Source organism: Corvus brachyrhynchos, unplaced genomic scaffold (assembly GCF_000691975.1).
Source record: "Corvus brachyrhynchos isolate BGI_N302 unplaced genomic scaffold, ASM69197v1 scaffold19, whole genome shotgun sequence".
Lineage (NCBI taxonomy): Eukaryota > Metazoa > Chordata > Aves > Passeriformes > Corvidae > Corvus > Corvus brachyrhynchos.
In genome coordinates, this window is record NW_008246061.1 from 1,854,350 (window position 1) to 1,854,763 (window position 414).

The window sequence follows — 414 nt, forward strand, 5'->3', positions numbered from 1 at the left end:
CTTGGTGCTAATGGTGGCACGGCAACAACCTGCCCCCCCCTCCACGACGCTTCGCCCCCATCGCTGCTGCTTCAGCCCCCCAGGGAGGGCAAGGGGTGTCCCCAACCCCGTTTCTGTCCCCTCCCTCCGAGGTGCAGCTCCGGGGAGATGGATTCTGTCCCATCCCAAGCCCCACCCCGGGCACCGCAGGCTGCGGGAGGGGAGTGGGGGGGCTGGCGGTGGGGATCCCCCCGGGTGGGGACCCCGCTGCGCCGTGCGCTTCGCTGCTTTGGGACCCGCGAGGTCATTAAATGTCCCCAAATCTGTGTCCTGTGGTGTCACTGGGTGCGCCAGGGACCTCCCAGGTGACGTGGGCACCTATGGGGGTGGGCGCTGACACAGGGGCGGGAGGGGGTCACAGTGGGATGGGATGGG